Raw genomic sequence first — 6,000 nt, forward strand, 5'->3', positions numbered from 1 at the left:
ACAACATTTTTTTTTTGCGATAGGACAGTAGAAGACTTTTTTTGCCTTAGAAACAACAAAACTTTTTTGGTCCAACAAAAGCGACGTTTTGGGTGAGGCAATGAAAGCTACACAACCTTTCTTGGCCATAAAAGCAACACCTCTTTTTGGTGATAGAAGCAACAAAAAAAAATTGGTGCCCATGGAATGACTACTTTTTTTGTGGGTGGGGCAGGTGATAGAAGTGGGATCTACATTCCATTTTTAAAGCACTGAACAGTTTACGTGGAAGTTGTGTGAGTATCTTAAGATTTTGGGAAGAGGTTTTTTTTTGGGTGGGGGGGTACTGAAGTCGAGGAGCACATTTTGTGCATGTCATTGTTTCTGTTCCCTTTTTTTGGTGCGTTACGTGGCTTTAATATTGCACTCTGGTCCGGATCCCATTTCTTAAAGCAGCCTGACTAAACGGGTTGCGGTGTCACTCAATGAAACGCTCAGATGAATCGAATGAGTTCATTCCAGAATGTGCAGTTTTGTTGATTTTATTTTTTCTGTACAGACCAGCAGTATTTATTTGTTGTTTATGTTTTACAAGCTATTTTTTGGAATTATTTTTGACGCTTTCTTGCCAAGTCTGTGACTTCTAGACGTTTGCACTTTGTAGAAATGATTTGAAGCAAATGAGCGACTTGCCTTTTTTTGTGTTATTATTGACATTATTATTATTTTTGTCCCAATTTGGCAAAGCACACGGTATCCGAAGTCGGTGGCCTCACGAGTTTGGCATCTGCAGGACCCGATGCTAAGATTTTGCCGTCAGCCTGCTTTTTTTTTTGTTCGTAATATGTATCCACTCCCAAAATGAAGAGAGCTGAGCTCACCATTTTAGTTGTTTTGGGATTTGAAGCATAGAGTTGCCACTGGCAGCTCCTTTTACAATAGTTATTTATGTCTGATATAGTCGTCCATGTTTTACGTTAACTTTGGAAGTGACGGAGGGGTGACAAACCAAACTGCACAGCTCTGTTGAAAAGTGTTATTGCCAAACGTTTCAATTATTCTGATTATTTGTATTTGTAACGTTTCAATTATGATCTTTGTGCTGGTTTTGGGGATTTGTTAAAACGGAAATACACGCTATAAATTTTAAGTGCAAGAAACGAAAATGATTTTACATTTATTAAAGAGGAAAAAATGGAACCATTTGACTTGGCTTCAAATGAAAAGCATGTATTACTAAATTCTGTATTATTATTGTTTCTTTTTAAATGCACAAAACAACAAAATCAGAAGGTACATGCTTTTTATTTTGACGCTTTGTCACTTGTTACCAATCTCTTTAAGCATTATAAAAGTGTCAACTACATTTCCATTATTGTTTCATGACTGCAATTCTACTATGATGGCTTGACTTTTGTATTATTTTTCTTTTAATCCCATTTCAAAAGCATTGACTGAAAAGTGGGCTTCTGTGTCATCTTTTTCTGTCATTCCCTCCCGTCCCCATCACTTAAATCTACTCCATAAAGTCACACTATAATGTTAATTTAGGGATAAGAGCGCCTATAAATTGCCTAAAAGTGACCTCCATTGTCTAAGTTGGTGTACTTTTTTTTTAATGTTCCTCTTTTGTCTTTGCTGCCTGCACCTTTAAAAAAACACCGCCTAATTCTGTCCAGCAGAACTATCATGTCTTTAAAACTGTTTGCTTGTTTTGTTCATTCCCCTCTTCTCCATCTGTAAATAATGTACAAAGAAAATCTTGTCAATTTGCTAGGAAAGCATGGAGAGATCTACACATGTAACAAACTTTAAAATGTCCAAAGACATTTTCAAAAATGGTTGCGTGTACAAGAAAAAAAACAACTATTTAAGGCTGTATCATAAGGAGAAAGAGCTTAATGTATTTGTTGTGAATATGAGAAACTGATATATTAAAGAAGTGCATGAAAATCAAGTGGCGTGGTTGTTGTGCTGCTTTTTGTCCACACGAGGGCAGCATTGGACTTACCAGCTACAACAGTAAAGTGACAAACAGCAGACGGACAGCAGCAAGTCGTCCAAAATTTCTTAATAAGCAAAGGAAAGGAGTCTGATAAGTATTGAAAAGTCTTTATTTGCAAAGTGACTGGCTGCTCTTTGCACTTTTTACACCAACGTGTCATTTTGGCGTCTGTGCTGATTGGCGTCAGTCTAAGACGACTGCAGAATTTGCTTTTTTTTTTCTTTCTTACTTGCATGGTGAGGAATAAATGCGGGCGGAAAGTATTTGGTCTCTCATGAATCTCCCCCCCCCACCCCCCAATTATTCTAATTTTCATAATTATTATTCCATCCAGTAACTGGACTGCAGCGCCATTTTGGAGGTGATCCTTTGTGTGTACGTATTTTCTCAATTAAACTTTAGCAATTAAGCAAATTTCTTTGCATGTTAATAATCAAATTTATTTTTGCAGGTTTGCACTTTAAAAATGTATAGTCTAGTGACCGACTTTGTGTGTTGCGATACAAATTCATAATTAAACCGTATGAGTCGAGTACACAGTACAGTATTAGGTTTTGGGCATCTTGAATCACGTGACCCAGCAACCGAGATTATGGACAAAACTGAAGTAGGGTAAAGACGTTTGAAATTCCCTTTCAGCAGTGTCTAGTGCTGAATTTTGCCGAAGTACTTCATCTTATCTATGTGCAGAAAATGCTCACATGTTCTTCCTGCTCTTATCCACCAGGGGGCGCTGAGGGACCTCCGTGCAACGTTGGCCCGACTCCTGACATCCTATCATCACAATTAGGTTTGTGACAATCAGCCTTGTTGTCGCGTGACGTTATCTGTGCCTTCCGGCAGTCTTTCCGCTGTGCCTGAAATATGATAATGGACAACTACTGAACATATTTATTGCTGGCTGTAAAAATCCCTCATCACCTTGTCTCCCTTTTATCACCATAATGTAGATATCTGTGTTTTGGTAATAGCTCTAAGGTAATCCTCCCACACATGGTCAGAAGCAACTGTCAGGAGAGGAAAAAACAAAGAATAGCGTTTTTTGCTCAGGCAGCTTACTTGGACGCCCAACCAGTCGGCGGGCCTGTTTTTCGCTCCAAGTGTGAAGGACAGCAGGGAGCAACAACTCACTCACTGGAGAGATAAAACGGTTTTGTGCAGTTTAGAATTCTTGTGGCTGCTTTATTTGCGACTTGCATCGGTTGACCTTTGTTGAAATTATGTTTGTAAATGCAGTCGCACAATAAGTGCAGTTCTTAGGAAGAGTTACCATGGTAACCAAGTTAAGATATTGCATAGATACGAATTGTATGATGAAATTGGATTTTTTTCCATTTATGGTCATATTTATTTGTAATTTGTTTTTAAAATATGATTTGGTACTAGGGCAGTGTCTGCTGTAAGTTCAATGAACACGTTGCTTCTATTTCTATTTCATCCGCCGATGTCGCCAATTATCCGTCACATCAGTCCTTCGGTGTCAGATTCTCGCCTGCCCAGCATCTCGGGGCTGTCTCATCTTTATGAGATGTTTGTCACTAGCTCTGAGTCTATTTAGGTCCTCCGCTTCTGTTCCATCTCCTTGTAGTTGACATTTGTTCTTTGCCTGTCAATTTCAACTTTCTCTTATTTAAAATCAAAAGAAATGTCAGTACTCTGCTTGCAGTTTTCATTTGTTTGGAGGTGTCAACGCCCCATAACATGACCGAATATTTGAAACAGTCTCAAAAATACTGTTTGGATGTTATTGAAGATAAAGTAAACTTTTCAAAACTCATCATTTTGCATTTCCACTTGTGATTACCCGCCTACTCTTCATGCACCAGCCAGATCATCTGTCGTGTCCTCATCAAATATTCCACTCACCATGTGCGCTTTGCAACCCCTGGCCCTGCGGTGGTTGCCTCTCCTGAGTGATTAATTGTCTTCCCGGGCTTCTCCCAAAGCGCTCCAACTCTTCCATCTAACGATACTTGCCCGCCCCTACTGACAATGTGATGAGAGGTGAGTTCCGCAGTGACTTTGGAAATCAGATTTCATATAATGAATTGGTAGAGGCGGCATACTCATTTTGTACTTGAGTAGAAAGACTCCTGTAAAAGTTTTTAAAAAAAGCTCCACTTGTGGTATATTTGCCGCAAGGAACTTTATTGACCTTCATTTAGTCTCATAGAATTAATTTGCTGCCCTCTTGTGGCATTTACAGGCATTTACATTTTTTTCGTGGCCACTAACTAACTACTTTTGAAGCAGTGTTCAGTCTACTATATTTCATGATTACGGTCAATTAATTTTTGCATTTCCACGTCGCTGATGCTGGATTTGAACCAAAAGAGGTGTTATTTATTACAGGCCCGTCAAGGCGGTATGTGCAGTTTATTTCTCATTCACCCCCCCCCCCTAAAAAAAAAGTGAGTGAAAAATAACCCGTCATACAGCCGAGACGGGAAATCCCCAGCTGAGTCATTTGCAACTATGGCTGAAGGGTCCACAGTTACAGCATTTGACCCAAGGTGGGACTAATGGTGCGTTTGGCAAGAAGAAAAAAAAAGATGAAGTTTGGATACATTTGTGCTGCTCGCACAGCATTTAAATCAGTTTGTAATAGGAAGGGGGAAAAAAATCCCAGGCTGTCAGAAAGTAATTTTAAAAGTTTCTAAATTGCTTTTACAGACTACAATATTGCTTTGATGTAAAAATGAACGCCTAAGATTTTTTTCTTACTTAAAAGCAACAATCCAGAGAATAAAAACGGACCCCCAACTCCTTTTCGGGGAATGCGACATAGCTGGAGACCAAAGTGAAGAAACGCGAGCGCAGCCAGCACTTAGCTTAATGGCTGTGCTGCAAGCTAAATAACGATCCATTTTGTTCAATTATCTTTTCTGTTGGAGTGACGCTGTGAAAACAAAACACAGACAAGATTGCTGCCTTAATTGAGGGAAGGAAATGGAGCTGGGAAAGAAAACCTTTGAGGGGGAAAAGGCATTGGTGGATATAACATAGGTGCGGTTTAGATGTTTCTTTTATGAACCATTTTTCTGTCTCCATGTTTTCTATTTCTCCACTAGATTTATACGCAGAAAAATAAAGATTGTGAGTCAGGGTTTAATGCACACATCAACCCAAACTAAACGTTTTGCTAAGCTTCACTTCACCCAAATCCCAAAGTAAATCCTTGTTTTCATGTTCCGCAAAGCCCATGTCAGTCCTCCCATCGCTTGTCACAACAAACAGAGCGTTAAATGACAACCAAACACCATTTCAATGTGTTCGGATCTTCTTTGTAGCAGTAAATCAAATAGTTCCCGGCCTCCGAGGGTATTCCATGCTTTGTCCACGTTGGTTCTTGGCAGCCGACGCTCTAATTCGTAATCACGGTGTCCACGAATGGCACCGGCAGACAGAAAACGCACTCATAGTAGAACTGATGTGGCTATTTATCTCTGTTATCTCATTCAAACAACACATCCACACCATTAGGAGAGAATGTTAAAGCAGTGGCAATTTGTTTTTGCCTCTTTGAAGCTTTCATTCCGTTAGGCTTCACACACTGAGTTTCAGTGTGTTTGCATCGATCATAGCATGAAAACATTAGATTTTTGTGATTACTCCTGACAAAATTGATAATTTTATTCTCAAATAGTACCAGAATGTGCAACAAAGATGCTTTATTCACTGAGTGTATTTGCTGGGGAAGACAATACAGGACACAATCTGTCTTCTAATGCTATCATCATGGCGTTGCTTCACACAATTAGCTTCAAACATAAACAGCTTCCATTACTATTAAAGGACAAATTAAATAAATTGTTGTCCAAAATAAATAATAAAAATAAATAAATAAATTGTAATAAGTTGTCCAAAAAACTATTTTTATATTAGGTTTTAAACATCTTAAGAAGAGGAAACAACCCCATCTAGTGGCCAAAGTGAGACAGTTCACTGGGTGGCGTAGACATATCAAGAAAAATAATGCAAATAAAGACAAACCTGCAAGGTACAAAATATTTATA

This window comes from Syngnathus acus, chromosome 23, assembly GCF_901709675.1.
Source record: "Syngnathus acus chromosome 23, fSynAcu1.2, whole genome shotgun sequence".
NCBI classification, from domain to species: domain Eukaryota; kingdom Metazoa; phylum Chordata; class Actinopteri; order Syngnathiformes; family Syngnathidae; genus Syngnathus; species Syngnathus acus.